Source organism: Muntiacus reevesi, chromosome X, assembly GCF_963930625.1.
Source record: "Muntiacus reevesi chromosome X, mMunRee1.1, whole genome shotgun sequence".
NCBI lineage: Eukaryota > Metazoa > Chordata > Mammalia > Artiodactyla > Cervidae > Muntiacus > Muntiacus reevesi.
In genome coordinates, this window is record NC_089271.1 from 38,122,859 (window position 1) to 38,149,864 (window position 27,006).

Here is a 27,006-nt window from a genome sequence, read left to right on the forward strand (position 1 = left end):
AGTTAGAAGTAAAAATTGGATGGTAATTCTCACAGAAAAGAAAGTATTGAGAGAACATACAGATAGTCCAGGCTTCCCTGGTGGCTCAGACAGAAAGAATCTGCTTGCAATGTAGGAGACCCGGTTCGATCCCTGGGTCAGGAAGATCCCCTGGAGAAGAGAATGGCAACCCACTCCAGTGTTCTTGCCTGGAGAATCCCAGGGACAGCGGAGCCTGGTGGGCTGCCGTCTATGGGGTTGCACAGAGTCAGACACAACTGAAGTGACTTAGCAGCAGCAGCAGCAGCAAGTTGAGATGCTAAAGTGAGCTTGTTGTGGCAAATCTTGCCATAGTATCCAGACTTCTAAATCCTATTGTATGACTTCATTCTAGTTTTCTGTTACTATGAAACAAGCCACTCCATTAGCATAAAACTGCAACAATCAGTTGGGAATTGCCTGGACTTGGGCAGGTGATTCATTGTAGTTTCTGTCACATGGTGGCCAATGCTGGAGTCATCTCAAAAGCTTGCTCATTGCTTGTCTAGCTATTGATGCTGGCTGTTAGCTAGGGGCTGTTGTCAGGATCATTTCCATGTGGCCTCTCCATGGAGTGTGCACTTTCTCACAACATGGCAGCTAGGCTCTGAGTGTTGTGTCCCAAGAGAGAAGCAAGCTGAAACTGTACTGCCTTTTCTGACCCAGCCTCGGAAGTCACATAACCTGACTTCTGCCCTACTATACTCATAAAGGCCACCATAAGGCCTTGCCCAGGTTCTAGGGGAAGGGACATAGATTCCACCTTTGCATGTGAGTGAGAGAACATTCCCGGAGAGTATATAGGGCAGAAACTATTGTTTTAGCCATTTGTGCAAAATACAATCTGCCACAGGAAATAAATTCTCAGTGGTCAACCCCATTACGACCTTGCTCACTCTGGCAGGTAAGCTCCAGCCCACCTCTAATTACCCATGACCAGGCTGATTTGTCATTCCAGTGACCTTCCTTCAGAAGAGGGGTGTGGACAGTTTGGAAGACAAATTCTCAGAAGGTCTCCATGGCCAGAAATACTACCTGCCCTGGGTCCAAGCTGGAGGCTCTGGAAAACCCCCACAGAGAGTCCCTTCCTCCTTTAGGAGTTAAGCACAGGGAGGGTGTGGTTGCCCGAGGGACAAAAGGAATTGATCAACAGCCGGAATTACATCACCCCCTCTCTTTGTTCATTTTTCTTTACTGTTGTTCTTTTTTCCTGTGTTTAATTTCTCTCCTTCCTCACTCTCCCCTAAGACCTCCCCCTGAGAGATGGGGTTGGGGGGTTTGATTGATTGGTGCTGAAAGCAGGGAGGTTGGAAGTAGAGAGAGATCACCTTACCCCAGATAGTTTCCATGGCAACAGGGACAGGTTGGTGGGAGGGGTGGGCAGATAAGGGCCCCACTTTGGGGTTCAGTGTGCGGTGGAGGTGAAGGCTGGAGTGTTTACAGTGGAGAGAGAAAAAAACAGCCTGTTCAGCTGTGTCAGGGAGTGGAAACCTAATTTGAGACAGCTTGGAGGCTGGCCTTCACTGGCCTCACACCTTTCCCTCTCCCCTCGTTCATTTCCCACCAACCTTAGCAGTGGCATCTGCATGGCCGCCACCCCTCATCTGGACTTGTAGCCCTTCCGGTCGTTATTGCCTCCAGGAGAGGCTCTCTCTTTCTCTTCTTTTCCTCCTTCCTCTCTCTGCTCTCACTTCTCTTGTTCTGTCTTGGCTGCTAAACTGGGGAAAGCAACAAAGCCCAGTTCACATGGCACCAGGGTCTTGAGTGAGAGAAACAGTCCAGCTTGCTCCCTGCTGCAGCCTAGGGTGGGAGGTTTCTCCTTGTCCACCCTCCCATCTCCCACAACAGCCTTCACCTGCCATTGTGGGGGGGGGGGGGCAGGGTGGAGGTCACAGGGAAAGAATCTGGAAAATCACCAAAGGCTGTTAATTAGTTCAGAATACATAGGAAGCCCCTGAATGCTGACCACCAATGCATTGAGAACCCTCACATGCCTAGCAGTTCAATTCTGCCACCAGACCTGGCCTCCTTGGCCCAGGTGCAGCCCAGCAGTTCCTCTTGAAAGCAAACAGGGATTTTACCCTTTTACTTCAAGGCTACTCCTCCTTTGCCAAGGATGAATCCAGAAATTGACTCTCCCTCCCTCCCCTCGCCCCTCGTCTTCCTCCCTCCATCTCTTGACTCTCTGTCTCTGGCACCAGCTCTCCACTCAGTTTCTTTAGCCCTTGTTGGCTCCTTCAGTACAACTGAGCAACACAAATCTCTGGAATTGGCTCATCCTACAGTAAATATTCCCCCAGTTCCCCAAAGGAGGATGGAGAGCAGGAGAATGCAAAATGATGCTATCCAGCCTGGGCCAGCAACCAAAGGGTCTGAGGGGCACCTGAACAGGCAAATGACTCACTATGGAAGGATGCTGGCAAGGGCAGAGTCCAGGTGATGTTTATCTCTGGATCCAAAGGGTCTTTTCAGTGCCCAACACACAGGGAGACTTAATGTATGTTGTTTTCTCAACAAGTTAAACACAGAATTCCCACATGAGTCAGCAATTCTGCTCCTGGGCACAGACCCTGAAGTACTAAATGCAGGGACTTGAACAGATACTTGTACAGCAACATTCATAGCAGTATTATTCACAATAGCCAAAGGTGAAAGAGATAGAATGTCCATCAAAGGCTGGATTAATAAACAAAATGTCTCTGCATACAATGGAATATTATTTAATCATAAAAAGGAGTGAAATTCCAACACATGCTACAATGTGAGTCAGTCTTGAAAACACTATGTGAAGTGAAACAAGCCTGATACAAAAGACCACATACTGTCCGTTCTATTATTTGAAATGTCCAGGATAGACAAATCTATAGAGAGAAAGTAACTTAGTAGTTGCCAAGGGCTAGGGAGAAGAGGAGAATGAGAATGATGGCTAATGGGTATGGGGCTTCCATTCAGGGGCATGGAAAACATCTGGAACTAGAAAGTGGTGATGGTTGCAGGACATTATGAATCTACTTTATGCCACTGAATCATGCACTTTAAATGGTACATTTTCTAATATTTTTATTTGTAACCACAATTTAAAAAAAATGCTTATTGTGGTGATGCTCTGCCACAGAAACTGGAGTTATCTGCACCTATGATGAGAATTGAACATGCACTGGTTTTCCTGGGGCCATGTTGCTTTTAGCACTGAAAGCCTCACAGTTCTGGTCACAGAGGGCTGGGAGCTGGGGCAGCATATCTACCTTGTCTGAGTCTTGGTTTCCTGCCCTGTGGATATGCTGCAAGAGTAGACAGATAAAAAATGGTAACACTCATCACAGTCAACTATTAGAGCACTTACTCCACTCCAGGTGTTTCCACCCAGTGTTTATAGCATCCATGTGAACCCCCTGGGGGTCTTGGAAATATGCAGATTTGGATTCAGCAGGCCTGGGACAGGGTTGGAGACTCTGCATATCTAATGATGGATGCAGATGTCGCAGGTCCACAGACCACACTTGAAGTGCGTGCGTATGTGTTAAGTCGCTTCAGTCGTGTCCAACTCTGTGTGACCCTATAGACTGTAGCCTGCCAGGCTCCTCTGTCCGTGGGATTCTCCAGGCAAGAATATTGGATTGGGTTGCCATGCCCTTCTCCAAAGGATATTCTCTACCGAGGGATATAACACAAATCTCTTATGTCTCCTGCATTGGCAAGCAGGTTCTTTACCACTAGTGCCACCTGGGAAGCCCACACTTTGAGTACAGGGGTTCTAAAATATGAGAGAAGAACAATTATATCCCCTTCCTTCAGAGAGCCAGAGAAGGTTCCATGACTCAGCCAAGGTCACACAGCTGGGATGTGGTGATAGAGTCAGGATTGAAACCTAGGGCAGCATGGCAGCAACAGATCACAGTGGTTATCAGCACCTTTTTTTGCTGCAGAGATAACGTGGAAAAATATGCAGCACCAGGCCTGCCACGGGATGACCTTTCAAAAACTGGTAGCTATTGTCATGACTTAGCGACTTAACTACAATTGTCACGAATTACATTAGAAGCCGCATTGTCCTTGAGAAATCAGTCATCTTCGATCCCTCACCAGGCCACATAATGGTCCTCCAGTTCTCATCTAATCTACAGGCAAGGGACAGCCCTTCCAGCCACGAGTTCAGAACAGTCTTCCTTCTCTGGTCTTTGCTTTTCACTCAGTTGTGTGGGACGCCCCCAGGGATGGACTTCTCTGCAACTCTCTCATCTACAGGTCACAAAGCAAAGAAATGGAGCCTCCCACTCTCTAAATGAGCAATAAGCCCCTCACCCTCCCAGAGCCAGGATTGATGACATCCTCATATTCGTTATCCCTGTGCCGAATCCAAGTGGCACTAGTGGTAAAGAATCCGCCTGTCAGTGCAGGAGACTTAAAAGATGCAAGTTCGATCCTTGGGTCAGAAAGATCCCCTGGGGTAGGGTATGACAACCCACTCCAGTATTCTTGCCTGGAGAATCCCATGGACAAAGGAGCTTGGCAGGCTACAGTCCATGGTGTCGCAAAGAGTTGGACACGACTGGAGCAACTTAGCATGCACACATGCACGCCCATGCCTAACCTGAGCCTGGCATGAGTACTCAACAGACACCCAAGTACTGTAAGCTACCTCTGTGCTCCCTCTCGAGTCTCAATTTCCCAATCTGTAAAATGGAGCCATCAGTACCTACCTCAAATTCCATCCCGTGAAATCAGATGTCCAGTTAGAACTGGACATGGAACAACAGACTGGTTCCAAATAGGAAAAGGAGTACGTCAAAGCTGTATATTGTCACCCTGCTTATTTAACTTATATGCAGAGTACATCATGAGAAATGCTGGGCTGGAGGAAGCACAAGCTGGAATCAAGATTGTCGGGAGAAATATCAATAACCTCAGATATGCAGATGACACCACCCTTATGGCAGAAAGTGAAGAACTAAAGAGCCTCTTGATGAAAGTGAAAGAGGAGAGTGAAAAAGTTGGCTTAAAACTCAACATTCAGAAAACTAAGATCGTGGCATCCGGGTCCTGTCACTTCATGGCAAATAGATGGGGAAACAGTGGAAACAGTGGCTGACTTTATTTTTTTGGGCTCCAAAATCACTGCAGATGATGATTGCAGCCTTGAAATTAAAAGATGCTTACTCCTTGGAAGGAAAGTTATGACCAACCTAGACAGGATATTAAAAAGCAGAGACATCAATTTGTCGACAAAGGTCCGTCTAGTCAAGGCTATGGTTTTTCCAGTGGTCATGTATGGATGTGAGAGTTGGACTATAAAGAAAGCTGAGAGCCGAAGAATTGATGCTTTTGAACTGTGGTGTTGGAGAAGACTTTTGAGAGTCCCTTGGACTGCAAGGAGATCCAATCAGTCCATCCTAAAGGAGATCAGTCCTGGGTGTTCATTGGAAGGACTGATGTTGAAGCTGAAACCCCAATACTTTGGCCACCTGATGTGAAGAACTGACTCATTTGAAAAGACCCTGATGCTGGGAAAGATTGAGGGCAGGAGGAGAAGGGGACAAAGAGGATGAGATGGTTGGATGGCATCACCGACTCAATGGACATGAGTTTGGGTGCTCCGGGAGTTGGTGTTGGACAGGGAGGCCTGGCGTGCTGCAGTTCATGGGGTCACAAAGAGTTGGACATGCTGAGCGACTGAACTGAACTGAACTGAAATCGGATGGTTGAAGAACAATCCTTTGGCAGCATCCTGTGGGTGTATGATGAAACATGTACTGTGTACCTAGAACTATGCTGCAGCCAGAGAAGGAGAGAGATAGATACCTGAAACAGAAACCCCTAGCCCCCATCTGGCAGTTCTGTGATTGCTCCCAGCAGATGGTTCTAAAGGAGTCAGGAATCAAGAGAGGGACTGCAGAGTGCAGTGGCGTGTTTTTCGGTTTCCTGACTGGGCTGTGGGAGCCCGGGATGGCTCCGTGAGAAAAGGAGGAGGACAGACTTGATCTGTGTTTTGATCAAAGTCCAAGACAATATTTGGATTTACAGGATGGAGGAGGTTTCCCAAGCCAGACAAATACCAGGAGCTGACAGCTGTCACCCCATCCCCCGGAGGCCTGGTTTGGAGTCTCCCGGACAGCTCTGGTCTGGGAGGGAGCATGGGGCCGGAAGGCTTGCAGAGAAGGCAGCCAGGAGGACCTCTGTGGGCTGGGGCTCAGGTTTGTGCCAGAGAGGGTGGTCCCGAGGTGGTCCCCTCCTGCCCTGCCAGAGCCGGAGCCCCTGCAGCCTTTCCAGCTCTGGCTCCCCCTCTCCCAGCCCAGGCCCTCCACAGGGACCGCTTCCAGAGGTCTCCCTGGCTCCATATGTGGGTTTTGGCTCTTCCTGTTTTTGGCTCTGCTTGGCGGCAAGGGATTTGAGGGGTGGTTGTGTGATTTGTACAGCTGTCATTAGGGTAATTGCACGATATTTTCCCAAATTTCTCCTGCAGCTTCAGACTGGGTTTCCAAACTTCCTGCCCTAACAGGGGCTCCGGTGAGAGGGGGGCTGGCTCCCAGCCTGCCCAGCAGCTGTCGATGGCACCCCAGGGGCAGCCCCCCCACCGCCACTTTCCCCAGCGGACCAGGCACCAGGGCGCCAAGAAAGAGATGGACTGGAGCCCCTGGATCAGAGGCCTGGTGGCTTCAGATAAAAGACACAACTGTAGCCATAGCTATTGGTACCCAGTGTCCCTTCCCCCTCTCAACATGGAAACAGATACAAATCAGTTCGTATCTTTTCTGACAAAGCAAAGACCCCTTCCTGTGACACTGGGATTTGGAAAGTTCTTTAGTGTCCCTGAAAGAAGGATGGCAGGCCAAAACCCTGCACCCTCTTGCTCAGTAGCTTATCAGCCTAGAGCCTTAATGATACACAGAGTGAGGGTCTCAAGCTGGCTTAGGTCAGTGCCAGACAGTTGGCGTTGAAACAAAGTAGGGAGCGGCGTGGGCCTGGCCCAGGTGGGGACTGGGAGCCTTTCAGCAGGTGAATTGATGGACGGCAGGATAAATGGATGCTGGGGACAACTTTGGATCTGACTGATGAAGAATTACCTCCCTCCCTTCTCAAATACATTTGCTCACTGGCCTCCCACTCAGCCTGACAGGTTAATACCCCAGACTAGCCTTTACATACATACACACATACACACACACACACACACACACACACACACACACACACACACACACATACACAGAGTGAAAAAGAAAGCAGCCACTTTTTTCTGCTTGTGTCTAGGAGCTGGGGATGATGCTCTTCAGGTCTGGTTACCTGGACTACCCGGGAAAGGTTCTCCTCTGCACAGGGTCCTCCGAGGCTGGAACAGCCAGGGAGATCATGGGGCAGATCTGCTGGCTTTAGGCCTCGGAGCTTGTGTTCCTTTTGACCTGCTGACTGGGGAGTGGGATGCACGGTGTAGAGCCTCGTCACTTAGCATCGCGTCTGCTCCAACATGATGCCTCCGAGTAATGTAATTTATATTTCATGCACAATTGAAGCAGCTAATGGTGTAATTCTCCAAGGGGGAAACAAGTTGTTATAGTGTTAATTACATTGCAGGCGTGTTCCTTCTCCTTTGCCCCCCAAGTGCTCTAGGGGAAGTTACCAGGTAGCAAGTGAGAGTGGGTGTCCAAGACGCTGGCTTTGGTGGACTTCCCTGATGTCAGGGCCAAGGATGACTGCTTCTTCCCTGCCCGGGGTGGGGTGGGGGAAGGGACAGGATGGGGGGATGGCTTAAACTGCCAGATGATCTGGATTTCCTTGTCCACCCTGGTGTTGGAATCCCACTGGGTTGGGATGCTTCTTTCTATTCACTTGGACACTGCTGGTGAGGGGAAAGTAAAGATGATACATTTAGGAAAGGAGGAAAAATACATTCAAAACAAACCAAACACAGCCTACAGATCTGCCAAGGTCACCGTAGACTGTGATGGTTGAGCACGTGGCCTCTCAGGATAGGCCGCTGGGATTTGAATCCCAGTTCTGCCACCAATAAGCTGGGAACCGCCCCCGTTCCAGGGAGATTGCTTCACCTCTCTGTGCCTCAGTGTTCACAACTGTAGAATGGGAATAATAAATCACCAGCTTCATAGGGTTACAGTGAGGATTAAATGAGTCAGCACAAATGCAGTACTTAGAGCAATGACACATAGCAGGCACTCAGTAAGTGTAAGTTATTCTGGCAGGAGGGAGTAAATGGAGTTAAACTGTTACAAGGTTCTGGCATTTTCTGTGAAGTGGTCAAAGTACATATTTTTCTACATTCATGGAAGCTAAAATCTAGTGAAAAAGAATAAATGTCTTGCTTTTCCAAAAAAAAAAAAGAGAGAGAGATAGAGAACTGTAGATTTTTGAGGAATTATAGAACCATAAAATTGAGAATGATTCCTAGGAAAAAAATTTTCAACTATTTGAGGTGTGTTTTTTTTTAATTCCTGGCAAAAGAATGAAAGAAAAGGAGGCAGAGGAAGGAAGGGAGGGAAGGAGGAAAGATCATTGAGAACCCACAAAGATTCATTATATACAAGTCAGGCCAAACTTATGGTATATCTTTTTATAGATAAATCAGAGAAAATCACCCAGTAGTACAGGGAAAAACAATACACATAATGATTCGTGATATAAGAAGGCATTTCACAAAATCTCACAGCTTATTCTTATGGAAAATATGGACAAAGTGGGTTGACTGGTACTACATTTTGCTAAATTATAACTGATTAATTAGCTTTATGCCTATGTTGGTTTAAACTCCACTTCTGGTCCCCATTTTGGTATCAGTCAAAGTAGATTACATCCCCCAACTCTCAGTAACTCAAGCAACAAAATTACCTATTTGCATCATGTGCATGCTTGTGTGTCTAGTCATTTCGGTTGTGTTTGACTCTTTGCGACCCTATGGACTATAGCCCGCCAGGCTCCTCTGTCCATGGGATTCTCCAAGCAAGAATACTGGAGTGGGTTGCCATTTCCTTCTCCAGGGGGGTCTTCTTGACCAAAGGATAGAACTCGCATCTCTTATGTCTACCTGCATTGGCAAGTGGGTTCTTTACAACTAGCACCAGCACAATGTCATCAGCAAGAGGGGATTTGGCCCCACATAGTCATTGGGACACATGGGTTCTTCCATCTTATGATGCTGCCATCTGTAATTTCTGGCCTTCAAGGCTTCAAGAAGGGAAAGATAAGAGAATCTTGCAGGAGAGATTCTTGATAGCCAGGACTAGAAATGGTATACAGCATCTCCACCCACATTCCACCAGCCAGAGTGCAGTCACATGGGACCATCTGGCAACAAGGCTCTGGGAGATGAGATTTAGCCATGGGACTGGCAAGAAGAGGACAATCAGGATGTCGGCGAGCGCTAGCTATCCACAAGTATGGATATCCATTGACGTCAGTCTTCAGGGAGGTCTCCAGTGGCAAGCCAAACTCCATCACTTGCCTTCTACTAAGCAATATTATTTTTTTTCAGTGACTCAGATGAAGACATAAGATGTGCCATACTTCCTGTTTTGTGTATAACTCATTCAGGCAATCTTATGTAAAGGCAACTCACTCGGGGTGTCCAGCAAGAGAGAGACGTATGGCCAGATCTCACAGTGACTGGATTAGTACAGAAATGGAAGAATCCAACACATCCGTAGGGGTTGGATTATCACATAGACCATCCCCTCTCCCAGAGGCAACAGGAGTTCATGCATCTCCACTTGTCTTATACGTGACTTAGTCTCTCTCTCGACCCACCTTGCTCTCTCTCAGTCCTCTTGCCTTCCTCTCCGCCTGCCAGACCACCAGCTCTCCAGCGTGTCCTGAATGAGAGAGGGGGGGCACATTTCATCCCTTCATTGTTCAGGGAGGGGTGGTGATCCCTGCTTAGGCACGGGGCCAGGGAAAGATTTTCACGCCAGATCCCATTGGAGGCACTTGGGAGTTATAGGACTTGTCTGACTTTGGACAGGAAATGTGGCTCGTTTGGCATATTTCCAAGTAGAACAAAGCTGGAAACAAAAATTTCATTGGAGCAGAGGTTCCTGCTGCTGTTCTCAGGAACTCACTATGAGAACCATTAAACTGGCTCAAAGAGGGTTGGAGGAGCATATTCTGAAGAGAGAGAATGACATGTTCAAAGACCCTGGGGTCTCCAGAAGGAGAGTCTGAGGCTCAGGGAAGGCCAGCATGGCTGGAGTTTCCTGGGCACAGGGGAGTGCCAGACGTGGAAGATGAGTCTGAAGATGTCCACAGGGTCCAGACTCTACAGCACAACCACCCCAAGTTTTTAGCCCGAGAGTTAACTGAAGCTGTTGGGGGCTTAAAAACAGGTCAGTGTTAACAAAGTTTTACTATATAACACAGAGAACTAGAGTCAATACCTATAATGGAAAATAATCTCAAAAATAATATGTGTGTATATGTATAACCGAATCACCTTGCTATGCACATTGTAAGTTAGCTACACTTCAATAAATATATATATATATATATATGTATATATAAAGAAAAACAACAACAGCAAAAAACAGATCAGTGCTATGACCATATTTGCACGGTTCTGACTGCTTTGCAAAGAAGGAATGTGAACGGACACCATTTGGCCAGTTAGGCAGCCTCAGGCTTACAAATGCTCCAATGAAATTTTTGTCCACGGCCTGGTTGCTGCTACCAAGAAAACTGACCACAACCCACATTCCTACCCTTTGCCCATTGAGGCAGAAGCTTTTGTTGCTGTTGTTAGCTACAAGGTAAAGGTTTTTCTCAGGGGCTGGGCTTACAGAGAAGGTATGGCCTCTCTCCTTTAGGGTTCTCTCTCTTTCTCTCTCTCTCTCTTTTTTTTTTTTTTTTTTTTTGCTGTGCCATTTGGCATTTGTCCCAAAAAGTAGTAAATTTAAGACCAGAGCTGTAAAATGTGGGCTTTTAAAAACATCAAAACCACTGCAAGAATCAGTATGAGTTGACATTCAGAGTTTACTTCTTAAAAATGGAGTGTTTGGGGAGGGATGAAAGTCAGTGTTTGGGATGCTGGGGGATGGGGATCACTTCCATGTGTTTCCCACCACGTGTTGGAGGAGACCAGGCATAGCATGATCGTTATGTATGGAACTCTGAAGTAAATCTTCCTGGGTACAAATTCCGGCTCTGCCACTTGTTCACTGTGTCTCCTGGGGAGACAATCTCTCTGTGCCTCAGTTTTCCCCATCTGTAAAGTGGGGATAATAATAGTAATTAATTCATAGGGTTGTTGTGGGGATCTGATGAGTAAATAAGCATAATGTATGAGTTTCATACCATCCAAACCTGGATCAAGGGGGTTGTATTTGCCTTCCATGGGTAGACATGAATGCTCTCAAGTCAAATAATTAAAGAACCCAGGAGGAAAGAACAAGGTTCCCTGGGGCAGGGGTATGGCCTTGCTTCTGAGATGCGCTTCTGTGTGCACATGTCTCTACCCTGTTCAGAGAGCTAAAGCACCCAGCCAGCAGACCTGGAGCTAAATGTGGTAAAAAGAGCTTGTGTGCCCCGGAGGTGAGGCCGCCACATCTGACTGTAGCCCTTGCTCACTGCTAGGCTGGGAGGACTGGGCAGGAAGGGATGTGGACAGGGCTGAGGGAGATGCAGGGTGAAGAAAAGAAATGTTGTGCTGGGCTCCCTGGCTCCATAGTCTCCCCTTGCTTGCCACAGGATCCAGGAGAGAAACTGAAAAAAACGGAGAGAAATTGGGGTGGAGGGAGAGGCAAAGAGAGACAGCAAGAAAGAGATAGGTGGAAATAGTAACAGAGAGAGAGACAGGGAGAAGGAGTGAGAGAAGGAAAGTAAGAGACACAGAAGCAGACAGAGAGGCTGAGAGATTTGGGGACACAGGTTGAAGTCGAGACCCAGAGAGACAGAAAGGAGAGAGACCCAGAGAGATGATGAAAGTAGGAGACACAGAAATAGAAAAAGGAGATTCTGAGAAACAGAACAGAGGAGAGATAGCAAGGGGGCAGAGAAAGAGGCTGGAGATGGTCTCAGGGCCTCAGGTGGAAGCAGGCAGCCCCAGAACCGAGGATGGTGACTGTCCCCCAACCCCTCAAGCCTAGGGACAAGGCTGCACCGTTGTGACTCACCTTGAATCAAAGGCAAGGGTCCCAACATCCTAAAAAATCCTTAGGGCCCTGAGGACTAATCCCCACCTCAGCCCATCGCCCCCGCCTCCAGCTTCCACCCCAGCTCAGGGGCTCAAAGAGACCCAGCATGAGCACCTACACATGGAGTCAAAGCCCATAGAGCACACAGTCTCCATCTCAGAAATCCCCTCCTTAGCAGTAGGGTGAGTGGTGGAGAGAGTCCAGGGAGGCCAGCGTTGTCGAGAAGCTTGTTGGCCCGGGAGCCGGCACTGTTCAGATGTGCCATGAGCAATTGCCACTCCAGCGTTCGGAGCTGCGCTGCTGTAAATGCCAGAAATCATGTACATTAAGCCCAGAGTGACGGCAGGCTTATGGATGGACTTACCTTCAACCAGAGGCCGCCGAGGTGCTCGGCGTGGGGGGCGGCACTTTATGGATGCAGCTCTCTGCTTGTCGAGGCCTTAAGCGGTCAAGTCGGCCGGGTAATCAATTTCTCATGTAGGTCTGGCTGGGGGCCATGTGCTCCCAGGCAGGGATTTGGGATGCAGCCCCTCAATCCACACCCCTGCCTCCCCCGCAACCTCCACCCTGAGACAGGTGTGTTTCTGTCTGCCTGGGGGTGCTGGTGGCAGGGGACCAGCCAGGGGAGACACCGTGCCAACTCAGACGAACACAAAATTCCAGAGCCTGCCTGCCCTCCTCAAAGCCCTTTCCCCAGTGCCCCTTGCAAGGGTGGCGAGCGACCTCAATGCCAATTGGCCATTCTGGGTCCGACCCCCACTCTTAGCCCCTCCCCTTCTCCAAGGCAGAGTCTGAGCTCAGCTTCTCTTGGTCCCCTGATTTGGGAGGTCTGGGTCACTGGCTTTGCCATCTCCCTGTTATGGCTGTCACTCAGCCCCTCCCCTCTGTCACTCAGTTCCTCCCAGCCCTTGGGACTCCTTCCTTCAATGCCCTCCAGCCCTGACCACCCAGAGTGCCTTCTCCAGGCAAGTCTCCAGCTGACATTTCACTGAGCAGTCCACTCAGGTACCCAGGTGCCCAAGCTCTGTAGGGCTCACACACTCTCCTGGAACCCCTGCCATACCCCAACTGGGGCAGACTGCATTTTTCAAAGATGGCTCATTCTTCTTGGTAACTTGGCCACCGCTCCTTCCATGGAAAGGTGAGGTCTATGTTCCCTTGCCTTAAACTGAACTCTGGTGGAAGTGACCCTAGGTGATTTCCAAGACTAGATCATTGAAGATGAGATAGCTTCTGCCTGGGTCCATGGAACACTCGAGCTTGGGACCGTGACCTACCATGTCTCAATAGACTGACGGCCACAATGCTGGAAGGAAGCCTGAAGTAACCCAGGCTGAAAGACCACGTGGAGAGGTCCTCAGGTCACAGGCAAAGAGAGAAATGGTTGTGTAACACCCCCACTCCCGCCATTCTAGTTCTGGCCCCTTTCCAACTGCAACCGTATCAGAGACCCTGAACAGAAGAACCCGGCTGAGCCCTTCCTAAATTCCTGACCTGTAAAAATCATGAGAGATCACAAAATGGCTATCTGTGGTAGCCCAGTCAGCTTGTGTCACATAACCACTTTTCAAAGATCGATGAGCCTAAATACAATAAAAATAGAAGATGTATGTGCATGCATGCATGCTCAATTGCTTCAGTCATGTCCAACTCTGTGAGACCCCAAAGGACTGTAGCTTGCCAGGGTCCTCTGTCCATGGGATTCTCCAGGCAAGAATACTGGAGTGGACTGCCATTTCCTTCTCCAGGGGATCTTCCTTTCTTCCTAATCTGGGGACTGACCCTGAGTCTGACTGCATCTCCTGCAATGCAGGTGATTCTTTATCCACTGAGCCACCTGGGAAGTCCCAGAAGATGTACATACAGTAAGTACCAATCCAAGACGAAACAATTCAACCCTTCTCTGGTCATCAAAAGGCATCCAGGGAGGTACAGAGCATAGGAAGCTGTCTGTTGTCATAGCACAGGGCCCAGGTCTCAGAGGCAAGGGTCCAAGCCACCATGACTCCCAGACCCTACCTAGGTTTATTCACAGTACATACAGCAAACCAGAAAGCACATGAGACCAGAACTGTTGGCTTCTTCACTCCTCAGAAGTAACGAACAAACAAATGACCTAAAGGCAGGAATGGTTTCCAAAAGCAGTGCCTATGGGTCAAACATATTCAGTCCAACAATTCCAGCTGTTCTCTTTGGTGCCAGGAACTGTGTCCTCTACTGACTAGAGGGCTTTTGGTAACTGATCATCTGGGACCTGAGGGATCTTTTTTCTTTTTTTTAACACGAAGCATGGATTTTTCCCATGGCCTGGGCACTGCTCTGGGGCTCTGCAATGGGAGCTTTACAGAAGTCCACCCAGGCCAAAGGCCATGCTGAAGCACTGAGAGGTGATGACAGACCCTGTTGTGGAATGGTTCCAAGTATTCATATTGCCACTTCGGCATGAACTGCCTAAACTGAGTTACTTAGCTTCTCTGTGCCTTGGTTTGCCCATCTGTAAACTGGGATGATAGAAAGATTTTCTCATGGGTGTTGTCAGGTTTGTTTGTATTTTAAGTCACTCAGTCATGTCCAACTCTTTGTGATCCCATGGACTGTAGTCTCCCAGGCTCCTCTGTCCATGGAATTCTCCAGGCAAGAATAGTGGAGTGGGTTGTCATTCCCTTCTCCAGGGGATCTTCCCAACCTAGGGATCAAATCCAGGTCTCCCGCATTGCAGGAGGATTCTTTACTATCTGAGCCACCAGGGAAACCCAAGAATACTAGAGTGGGTAGCCTAAATGATTTTAAATACAAAAAGAGCTCAGAATAGGACCTGTGTATAGCAAGTACTATTTAAGTGCTACGTATTATTATTATTGAGGCTTCCCTGGTGGCTCATTGGTAATGAATCTGCCTTCCATGCAGGAGACCCAGGTTCAATCCCTGGGTCGGGAACATCCCCTGGAGAAGGGAATGGCAACTCACTCCATTATCCTTGCTTGGGAAATCTCATGGACAGAGGAGCCTGGTGGGCTATAGTCCATGGGGTCTCAAGAATCAGACACAACTTAGTGACTAAATCACCACCAATTATTATTATTGCTGTTGCTTTCAGATTCTAGGGTATTAGCGCTAAGAGATCTTGTTCATTCTTGATAAATGTAACATTCCTGACACTATCCCATCCTCAGCATCAACTTCTCTCCCTAACGTGCCTGCCTGCACACACGTGCACACAGACACACACACACACATACACATCTACATTCAATAACTGCTGCTGTTTGCCACAGGCCACACCACGGTCATGTATCAATGCAGGAGGAACAAGCTGCTTTATCTTCCTCTCCAGGCAAAAGCACGTGTGTGGAAGATGGATGCATAGCATCTGCCTGCATCGACAGAGGAAAACATATCCCAGCCGACTGCACAGCCCCTAGAGAAACAGGGCAGACACTGCCTTTGGGGTCAGACCTTGTGAGTCCTAGGGGATTTCGAGGCCAGCCTGGCCTATGGGTTGCTTCCATTTCTAACAGCAAGCCCAGTCTCCCGGCACCTGCTCGGTTCCTAAGTCCCCCTCCCTCTCCTGGCTGCTGTGTCTGCCCCTGGCTTTCTGCTGTGGACACAGTCTCCGAGGGGACCACATGCGGGCTGCAGGGCAGGGGTGGGAGTGAGCCACAGAGATCAAAGACTTCCAAGGCCTTTCCCTCCAGAAACAAGGGAGCCTCTGCTTAGATCCCTGACTGGTGGCAGATCTGACCCCAAGGTGGCTCTGCTGGACCAAGGCCCTTGCCCAGTGAGAGAACACAGCAGGGCCATGCTGTCCACAGACAGTGGAAAAGGCCCCTGGCCTGTCACCCTGTGAGACTTGTCACAGCAGGCTGCACCAGGCCCTAGCAATTTTTGCACACATAGATTAATGTCACAAAAGGGAAAAACCTTCAGAAAGAAAGGAATCAATCTCATTGGGAGGGCCGATTGAGCAAAAGGAAAGCACACGCTTCAGTACGGATTCACTCTGCAACTCTGTAGTCACTGAACAAATATTTATGGAGTGACAACTACAGGCAAGGTACTGCCGTTGGCTTGGGGCCCCCTGTCCCAACTGACTTCCCAGGCTTTCCCCGTCTGGTAGGCAAATGATTGGAAAGTGACTGTACTGGAAACTGTACCTCCCAACCCTCCAACTTCAGGGAATGTCACTGCACCAGGTTTCCGGCTGCCCAGCACTGAAAAGCCTTCCAGGATTTGGGTTTGAGGACAGCCTGCCAGCCCCACTGAACCTTCCAGAGACTGCAGGATAGTCTAGGATGCTCCCACCCACCTCCCTGCCCTCCCGCCTTCACTGGGGTCAGACCACATCACAACCCCCTCCCGAGTTGTCTCACAGCCATCTCCGCTAATAAAATCCTGGCACATCTCCCTGCTGACATCTGCTTCTTGGAGCACTGGGACTACCCCAGAAGCCCTACCGTGTCCTCCTCCTCCATCCTCCACACAACCTTCCTGGAGAGACCACTCTGCCGCTAACCAGTACGAACTTCTTGCAGACACCAGAACTGGCTCATTCCTTAGGAGTCTCTTGATAACTTGGCATCTCCCCAGTAGATTCTCAGCTCTGTAAGAAGTCACAGCATCCTGAAGGCTCCTTGTTTGGCTGCCTCTCAGAGGCGTTGCTGACCCACCGCAGGGAGGTCTCAGCCACCAAGCTCTTACGTCAGATTTCTAGGCAGCTCTGTGATTTACTAATATAATTCACAAGTACTATTGCACAAGGAATCCGGAGCCCAGTGCTAAGCTGTTCACGTGCACCACCTCACTTGCTGTTTAACCCTCTCGGCACACACCCCTATCACCCACCTCACCCCCCACCCATCCAGATGATGCCCTTCTTCCCAACACACTTCGATGGCTTTACTCTCACTTGACAGCCCCTCCTCCTCTGAGAACCTAAATCAAGACATTTGCAGACAGAACACCAAGATCTGATCTTACCCAGCATGAGCATTTTCTAAGAAACAACTGATGCACAAGCTGAGCAATTCCAGGCACACGGCTTAGTAACAAAGTCCAGCTTTGCCTAGGCTTACAGATGATATAGTCAACTCCTCTATTTAATCCTATCCTGTTTTACGCTGCCTCTCCTCCCGCCCCTCACCCACCAGCCATTTCTTGCCTCCATGTGTCTCAGCTTCTCGGTCCTTGAAAACCCACATCCCAGACATTCTCCGACCCTCCGAACTTGATCCATCACTACCCCCACCCTGGCCCCCACATTCAGAAAAGTTTTCTGGCTCACTCTGGGACACAGCTCTACATACTAAACAGAGAGCTGAGGGCTGGCCAGCCGTGAGACCTCACATTAAGGTATTGGCGTCTCTGAGCCTCAATTTCCTCATCAGGGAGACACGGTCATTGTGGGAATTAAAGGAGAACATGCATTTGCAAGTTCCTGGAGATCCTTACTACTCAAAGTGCGGACCACAGACCACCAGCAGCAGCCTCCGCAGGCATGTTAGAAAGGCAGACCAAGGCCCCAGCCAGAGCCACTCAATCAGAACCCCTGGGTTCACAGCAGCTTTTATCTTCCAGGTGATTCAGGTACACACTGACAAGGCTTATGACAAGCCTTGCTCTTTAAGCTCTGGATCTTCACCGTTATTCTCTCTCCCTGGGAGACACCCTAGGGAAGGACTCCAGAGCCCACCCTTCTACCTTTGCTATTTCTCCTGCTCCTCCCGGTTATCCCCCGTCTTTCTCACGTTCCCTGCCACCACCACCACCCCTACTTCCTCTCCCCCACCCCTTCTGGGCTGAGATCTCCTCTCTACCCTCTTCTATCACTTCCTCTCCTTGGGTCAATTACACAGTCAGCACTCCCCAAACCCAGCATTTCTACTGGCTCAGCAAAAAGAGAAAAGCAGGGGGAGACCTGACAATGGATGTACACTCGGAGGGGGCCACTCATCACAGCTTCGCAGCCTGCAGGGCATGGAGAGAGGGCTGGAAAGGCACAGAGGGGCCCAGGCAGGGAAAACAACCTGGGGCCAGCCCGAAGCATCCATTCACCTCTGATTCCAGGCCATGCTGGGTGGTGAATTGCTCCCATCCCATGTGCCTGATGCGTAATATATTTTCTGTAATTATGATGATGCCGTCTGTGTATATGTTAAATGACTATAGCAGTTAATTATTTGTGGGTAAACAAGGGATGCCTCTTTGCCCCAGGAGAGACTGAAAGACACTCAGTTAAAGAGTCACAAGATCATAGAGAAAGGGAAGAGGGGGAAAGAGGAAAGGCCTTTCTTCTCCTGGGAGCTCCTGGGAAGAAGTGAACAAGTTTGGCCTTCAAGAAGACCTAAAGGGATGCAAGCCAAGGTGTGGGGATGATTTCCAAAGACAGGCAGAAGAGCCCCCACGTCCTGGCAGTCCACACACAGCCTCCACCCTCTCCAGAAGTCTGCACTGCCTGGAGGAACTTTGTGGTTGGCACACATCCAGAGCCTACTAGTTGTTGCAAATATCCATCTTCTTCTCTCTTAGACATAAAATCCCCAGTCTGTAACTGAACACAAGCCCCTCTACCCAAATAAAGACCACACATACCCCAGCCTCAGTTTGCAGCTAGGTGTGGCCTCGTGACCAAATCTGGCCAATGGGATATAAGTAGAAGCAACTTCTGGAATGTGCTCTAGAAGAGAAGTGAGTGCATGCCTCTCCACCCTCTCCTTTTTGCCCACTAGAACAGGGAGGTGATGGAGGGAGCTCAAGCAGCCATCTTCAACCATGAGGTAACTTCGGCACTGGAAGCCAAGCTGAGTAAATCAACATGATCAGAGGCACCTGAGTCACTTATCTTACTTCTGACCTCTGGGCTTTTATGTGAGAAATCCATTTCTGGCATGTTTAGGTCATTGTTATATTGGAGGGCTTGTTATTCACAGATGACCAAAATAAAAATGAAAAAACTATGCAACATGGCATCTTAGATCAGGCTCTCCAGGACATACACAGACTTTGAGATGGAAATTTACAAGGAGTAGTTTTACTGGAGTGTGGTCTCAAGGTCAACACCTGAGTTGGAGTGAGAAAAAATTGGGCAGAGAAGTCAAATGGCAACGAGATCACAATAGGAGCCTTGGTGGATCCCACTGGAACCTCCAGAGTGAAGATGGCCCTTCTAAATTCTTCTGGATTGAAACAAGAGAGCTAAGACTTTGGACTTCTCTGGGCTTTGGTTTTCTCACCTATAAAATGGGTATGTTTCTGATCTTGCATTTAGAGTGGGGATAAGACAGTGCATGTGCAGGGTCTAGCTTACAAGTGAACAACCACAGAGACCAGCCTAAGAAGGACTTAAGAACTCTGTCCATGTCCTCTAGGGCCTGAGTCTATGTCACAACTAAGCAACCTCTCGGTGCATCATAGAAGAAAAAGCAGATGACTGTCCTTCTCTGGAACCTTCTGTAACACTGTCACTTTCCCCAAATGGGAGAATTCACAGTCTCCTCCTCTGTGTTCCCATCATACTCCAGTCTTAACACCATCGAGACTCTTACCTCATTGCACAGGGCTGTTTTCCTGGGGCTTTGAGATCTACTATCACCTCCGTATCTCCAACTCCCAGCTCTGTGCAAGGCAGGCAGAAAATGTCTGATGAGCGATTGTTAAGATAATGAGTGTCGCTGAAGAGGCCGAATCCCCCTGATTTCGAGAAGACAAAGATTGTTTCCCTAAAGCCAGGAGACGCAGCTTAGAGTCTCTATCTTATAGCCTCCCCAAGCATCAGTGGGGATCATGACAACACATGGGACTGTTGTGATGATGAACTATTAGTTTAAAAACTGCAGAACATGATGTAGATGTTATCCTAGTGGTGGGGGCTGGGGTGGGAGAGGTTTTCATCAGTTGAATCTAAATATGTGCTTCTGAGGGATTGTTTTCAGCCCATACACCCTGACTACACAGTTCTGCAAAATTAGGCAGCCACCAAAGTGAAGGTCCAGGGATAATTGGCAGCATCCCAAGGGTGGCCCTAACTCCACCTTCTGCTGCCTGGAAATGCAAACTGTTTGGCCGCACAGACCACCAGGTAAAGGCCTTCCAGTGGGCCCAGCCCTGGAACGACAGATGGAGAGGGTCAGCTAAGAGGCAGCAGTTCGATGGGGAATTGGAGCCGCTTCACCAACCGCCCACAATGATGAGGGGGTACTTGCATAATGCACGCAGCACTCAGGGACAGGCCAGGCTCCCTGAGAGCACGGCTGTGAGGGACCATAAATAACTCAGGCTCTCTAGTTGTTCCAAAGCGAGCACAGGTGAGGTGCCACCGTAAATCTCAAGGGAAGTCATGATGCAGCTATACCCATCTGGCAGGCAGAGGTGGAAGCACTGGGGGCCCTAGAAGGAACACAAAGCACCCTGAACCAAGAACACAAGTGGTATATCAGCCAAACTTGTCAAAGGCTCTGCTGGTCAGTGTCTAAGAGCAAACTGGCCTGGAGTCAGATCTTGCCTCCACAACTAATGAACCTAGGTCGAGTGTATAACATTCCTGTGCCTCAGTTTTCTGATCGGGAGAATGGGAACCATCATAATTCCCACCTCAGGTACTTGTAAGGACTGGGTCGGCATAAGCCAAGCTCTTAGTGCCTGGCACCCAGCAACTGTGCCCAGGGGCCGGAAACTGTGAGGAGGCCATAAAGGGGGACCATCTGCAATCCTGCCAGTAATAAACACCCGCAGGCTGCTGGCACATGGCACAGAGGCCCCCCTCAGGAGGGGCTCAGGCCAGTTAGAGATAGTCCTCTCCACCAGAAAAACACAAATAACAGTGCAAAGTCACAGCCCAGTAAGGGGTAGGGGAGGTGACGATCTAGAGTTGCTAATTGAGAGATGTCTCTGACGACTGAGGCAGGCAGGACTCTTCTGGTCGTAAAGCAGAGAAATGCCACTCAAACTAGCTGAGTCGGGGAAAAAACATGGAAGGGACCAACTCCAGAAACCAACATGTTAAAAGGTCTTTGGCTTCTGGCATGGCTGACTCCAAGCATGTAATCCCAAGTGATGACAAGATGACCACCAGCAGCCTCAGACTCACATTTCATCAGTAGAGCAACTGTGACAGGGACGACACACTTTCCTAACAGTTCCAGAAAAATCCCCACACCTGCCAGCTCAGGTCATGACCCACCCCAGGGTCCACATGGCTGACTTCACCTGATCCCTAGAGACTGGGAGGATGATGGGGAAATGGATACTGACTGGTCAGGCAGAACGACAGCTCTCCTTTTCCGGAAGGCTTCTCTAAGGAGGTGAGACTTGAGCCTACCACCACCCCCCCACTCTTGTTTAAATAGTAACCAGTATTTGTTCAAAGCCACAAATTGCAAAGGGCTGGAACCTACATCATTTAATCTCTTAGCTTGCTGAAATCAGTTCTAGGCTGGGGGATGCCTGACCGGGTGAAGGCCCAGAGGAAAGTTTAATCTAGCAGCTGCATGTAGGAGGGACCAAGGGTCCAGACCCGGCTGGGTTTAGTGGGGATGGTGGGGTATTCATTTCAGCCGGAGGGCAAGGGGCTCATTCCTGTCTCTTTCCAGTTCATCAGTAAGGTCCCAAGATGGCAGGCCAGGAGGGACAAGGAGAGGGAGGGGGTGTAGGGTTAGGGTGACAACCAGCTCGGATTTGGAAGCTGGCTTCAAAGGAGGGGGCGGGTGAATCAAATACGACTCTCTAGTGTGAGCGGAGGAAATAGTGACAGACACCTCTTACAGAAACGGAGAACTCTGTGGGGAAACAACGGGGTGGGGGAGGTGATTTGATTCATTTGAGTTGAAGGCGCCACAAGAGCATCTAAGTGAAAGTGACGACAAGGGGAGCTGAGGCCAGAGCTGTGGATTTCAAGGTCCTGAAGTCGCCACTGAGCCCTGGGGATGGTTTGACCTGACTCCCGAGGGAAGTGTGAGGAGAGAGGGAAGCAGGACATGGGAAGTGGGCCTTGGGAGATGGCCACGTTGAGGGGATCAGACAAGGAACACGGCCACTAAGAAGCCAGCGAACGCTCAGTTGTTGTTTTGTCTCTCAGTCATGTCTGACTCTTTGCAACCCCATGGACTGTAACCCACCAGGCTCCTCTGTCCACGGAATTCTCCAGGCAAGAACAGTGCAGTGGGTTGCCATTCCCTCCTCCAGGGGATCTTCCCGAACCAGGGATCAAACCCACATGTCTTGCGTGCAGGCAGATTCTTTACTGCTGAGCCCCTGGGAAAGCCATGGATGCTCAGTAGAAGTACTGAAAGATGAACGGAAAGGGGGCGGATGCTTGGCGGGGCTGGGGGCAGAGACGTGGGTAGGAAGGGCTGTTGATGATGAATGAACAGTATCCTAACTCCAGTGACCCCAGGTCGTTGGAAAAAGGCAGCTGGTGGCCTTACTGTGCTAACAAGGGCTGGTGGCCTTATGTCCCTCCAATGGGTACATCCTCAACAGAATTTGTCTCAGCCTGAAGATGGGGGCAGAAGGGTGTTTAATGCCCTCATGCTAGTGACTGGAGAGGAAGAAAAAGAAAGGGACAGACACAGGGGAGAAATAGGAGGAAGGAAATAACTGTGGCACCCTTAAACACACACACACATACACACACAGGGGCTTGCGAAGGGCAGAGAAATCATTTCTGTCCCCAAAGAATTCCTTGGAGAATTCTCCCCAGAAGTCATCTTCTCCTGAAACATAAGGTTTTCACAGGCGGGCACGTGTACACACACCCACAGGGACCAGGCTGCTTGGCTCACACTCGGTTGGCTGTAGAATGACATAGCAGTGAAGGGGAAGGAAGTGAGGTCGGGGGGCGGGGGTGCCCACAGACTCCCGTCTGTGCCCAACCTTGGTCGAGATGGCAAGGGCTAGGGCCGTCAGTGGGTGGACGGATGCTCAATCTTCCCCGCTGGCAGGCCCGGGCAGGCGCTGTCCCCAGATGTCAGTGCTAATGCCTTGATAAACAGGGAGCTGGCTGGAATGTGGCTGTTAATTGGGGATAGCGCAGCAGCCTTTAGCTCTGGGAGCAACGGTTAATGACGGGCCCGCTGGGGAAAGCCGTAGACGGTTGCCACTGTTCGGGTTCTGTCCTCTCTGCTTCTTAGCAGCAGTTTATCTAAAACTTGAAAACACTTTCCTGGGAATAATCATTTCTTGGAAGCTACCGAACCACTATCAGATTTCACAGGCTGCTGGCGGGCTGACCTTCTACAGCCCAAGGGGCCAGCTGCCTTTGGGGGGCACAGCTTTATGGCTATTCCTCCCCACATCCATCTCTTTCCCGGGTCCCCAGCGCACAGCCACTGTGGGTGTGTTGGAAGGGGCTTTGCCACTCATTTTAGTGCTAAGCGGGAGGGTCATGAGGTGCATATGGGCAGGAGAAGGAGGAACCACAGGAAGGCAGGAGAGAGTCTTCAGGCTTCCAGGGGAAGATGTCCTCAAGGAATTGAGGGGAGGATTCTCCAAGGAATTCTGTGAGGACAGAAATGATTTTGGCATTGCCAAAACCCCTCTGGTGCCTCACAGGGTCAGCACTGGCTCTAGGCTGAGGCCGAGCCCCAGGTCTCCCTGTGAGAGAGTGTCAGGGAAAAGGGCCTGTGGTCACCATGTGACCCTCTATGGGCCCCGCTGGTTCCTCAGAGGCTCTTTCTAGAGTGCCAGCTTGCAGCAGCAGGCCTTTCCTTCCACACTTGGGTCTGAGTGCAGCTGCCCAGGCTGTTAAAGGAGGCAGGGGGGGACCCATGCCAAAAGCTGACCCCACATGTGTCCTCCCCGGGTCAGCACAGGCCAGACCACGACAGGGCACTCAGCCTGGAAACATGGCCGCAGGCAGTATCCTCCTTGGATGTGGAGGGCAGTGACACAGGCGGTTAAACTCAATGTGCTGGCCACAGGCCAGCCTTCCGGCTTGGCAATTACACACTGTCTACCTCCGCCTCTCCCGGCTGCCCCATCACCTCCCTGTCAGACAGCTTTAATGCCACTCGCCTCTTCCTGTCAGCAAATGTTTGTGTGTGGCGTTGCTGGGCGACAGTTGAACAGGGCCTGCATTCTCCGGGCCCCGGGGCCCCTGGCGGAGCCTTCCCTCCAAGGGCTTTGCAGGCCTTATGTGTCAACGCCACAGGAGCCACCGCATGAAGAGGCCCTGGGCAGGCTCCTGCAGGAAGGGTCGCTCCAGCCAGATGGTCCGAGGATAACTGCAAGGTGAAGCAGGCCCTTTCTCAGGCTCCCAGCTCCCCAGGGAACTGTTCTGTTTGTCCCTTTCACAGATATATCCAGGGAGACTGGAATTCATTTTGCCAAATGTTGATAAAGACAAAAACCATGACTGTGCCTCCAAGGGAGGTCCCATGTGGCTTCCTGCCCATAGGAATCTAGACAGCAGGTTGGACCAACAGGGCATTTGGTAACACTGTGTGTATGGAGACAACCCGAGATCGAAGAGGCAAACATGGCTTTCAAGTCAGGCTCTGCCAACCCACCAACTGTGTGGCCTCAGCCTTTCACACCTCCTGTGTGGCTCTCTGTTTTCCTATCTGCGGTTCAGTGTGGTAATAAGAAACCCTACCTTGTTCAAAACCAACGGGGCTTCTTTCTTGCTGTAAGTGCCAATGGCGAGGCCAGGATGAGGAAAATGCAGGAGAATCAGTGAGCCAGGAACTGGGAAAGAAGAGACAGGGCCAGGAAAAAGGAAACCAAGTGATCACCTGGTCTCCTTTGGTTTTGGTGGGGGTGGGACCTGAAAAAATGGCACCTGATGGGAGAAGATGCTGACGTGTTAAAATAGCTGACAAGTTTTGGTGACGATGTGGCAGGACTGGCTCAAGAAAGGTGGCAAAAAATTAGGGTCTTCAGATCACACAGAGCCAAACCCAAGTTGGACTGCATCCCATCCTAGCTGTGTGACCTTGGGAAAGTTGCTTAATCTCTCTGAACCTCATTTGATCAAAGGCACTTTGAGTCCTCACCTCGTAGGGTTGCTGTGACGTCACAGCCTGAAGGACAATTGTGCAACTGCAGGTGTGTGTGTGTTTAGTAATGTAGCTGGCTCCTGGGAGCAGAAGGTCCCCTCCTCCTCCACCATGAGCTGGGAAGGCAGACCCAGAGGCGACTAGGATGGGAGATCCTGGGTGTGGAGGCTGAGGGATCTAAAGCTCTGGAGAGCCTGGCTGAAGGAGCAGAAATTAGGGTGACCAACCATTTGGGTTTGCCAGGGACTATCTTAGTAATAGCACTGAGAGTCTCGTGTCCTGAGGAAACCCTCCAGCCCAGGAAAACTGGGACAGGTGGTCACCTTGGCCGAGCCAGTCTGGCACCAGCTCCCAGGGGAACACAGATTCTGAGCAGAGAAGCAGAACAGAACCTTCCTAGACGGAGCAGACACACTAAAAGAGAAGATGACGCAACATCCAAAATATCTTAAGAGAAATGCTTGCCTCCAAAAATACACACCCCGAGAGGTCTACCTGCCTCATTTGTCATGTTGAAAAATTAGCAGCACCATAATTATCTAATAATAGGAGAGTAATAAGGAACGGTTAAAGAAATGGTGTATCCAGACTGTGGCATCCTCGACAGTTAATAACAAGCAAAAAGTACCTCTCGATTGTCATAGTTTGGGTTTCTGCAGAAACAGACCCTAAGACAAGCATTAGAGTGCAAATTATTTATTCTAGAGGTAGAGGAAACACAGGAGAGGTGTGGGTGGGAGGTGGAGGGGAGTGGGGAAGGGAGGCAGGGAAGGGAAGGCAGGTTTAAAGAGGTGTGTTCCCAAGCTAGTCATCCCTGTGGGCTGCTGGGGCCTACTCCTGCAGGGGAGTTCGAGGAAATGGCCCAGAGTGATCACGCCCAAGAAATAGTGCAGGAGCTGGCAAAATTAGACAGCAACTCCTGAGATTCCTAGGTTGAAGGCTGCTCCCTGGGTAGTTAATTCCCTGGCACTTCCAGCCAGCCCTCTCTGCTTTTGGCAGAGCATTGGGAAAGTGCTCAAGCCCAAAGATGCGGACCCTGGCAGTTAGAAGGCACGCCAGGAAATGGGAAGACTCCAGGGATACAGCCGGACGGATACCAACAGCATCTGCCAAACATAAACTTCTTCTGATACATTAAGTGCATGTGTGGTGGCAGTGGGGGTGGGGTGGGGTGGTGTGTTTGGGGGGTGGTTGGTGCAGATGGCTATGCAAGGTACGATTGCATTTTATTATTAAAATGTACATGTACACATCAGTGTTTCCATGTGCACCTGTATGCATGCATAGAAAAGAAAATTACAGATATCAGTCTGTGATCAAGAGCTATGGCAGGATCCTCTATTTTCATAATCTGAATTTTTCAAAACAAGAATTAATTTTGTAATCAATAATGATTATTTTTGTTGTTATTTAAAACAAGAGGGAAAATTAAAGAAATCGACTGCATCATCTGTGAGGAGGAAAAGGAGATAAAGGTCTAGAACCCATTCAGCCCTTTTGGGTCAGATAAGTTTTAGAATTGAGAGGTTTTTCTGTATTAGAAAAGCAAGATCTGTAGAAACCATATCTTATGAAGCATCCCCTGGCGGGTAATCAGACATGTTAATATTGCTGTGTTCAAACATATGAACAGTCACACAAAGTAGGATAAATAATGGCTATAAAAAGCCTCACATCGGCTCAAACCAGGTTTTGCTGCCAAACACATTTTTGCAAAACTTACATAAAACCTTTGCCTTTCTGTTGCAGATAAGGGCTTGTAGATGGGTAGTAAGGAAAGAGTTTCCAAAACTAGAGCCGATGTGACAGAGTCAAGAAGGTGGAGTGGGCTTCCCTGGTGGCTTAGTGGTATAGAATCTGCCTGCCAG